Source organism: Salmo trutta, unplaced genomic scaffold, assembly GCF_901001165.1.
Source record: "Salmo trutta unplaced genomic scaffold, fSalTru1.1, whole genome shotgun sequence".
Lineage (NCBI taxonomy): Eukaryota > Metazoa > Chordata > Actinopteri > Salmoniformes > Salmonidae > Salmo > Salmo trutta.
In genome coordinates this window covers 45,001-45,212 of record NW_021823111.1, presented here as the reverse complement: position 1 = coordinate 45,212, position 212 = coordinate 45,001, and positions in this window count along the sequence as shown.

Sequence of the window (212 nt, the reverse complement as noted above, 5' to 3'; positions counted from 1 at the left end):
ACACTATACAACACCTATATCCACTATATACAGCATCTATCACCCCTTATACACTATACAACACCTATATCCACTATATACAGCATCTATCACCCCTTATACACTATACAACACCTATATCCACTATATACAGCATCTATCACCCCTTATACAACACCTATATCCACTATATACAGTATCTATCACCCCTTATACACTATACAACACCTATA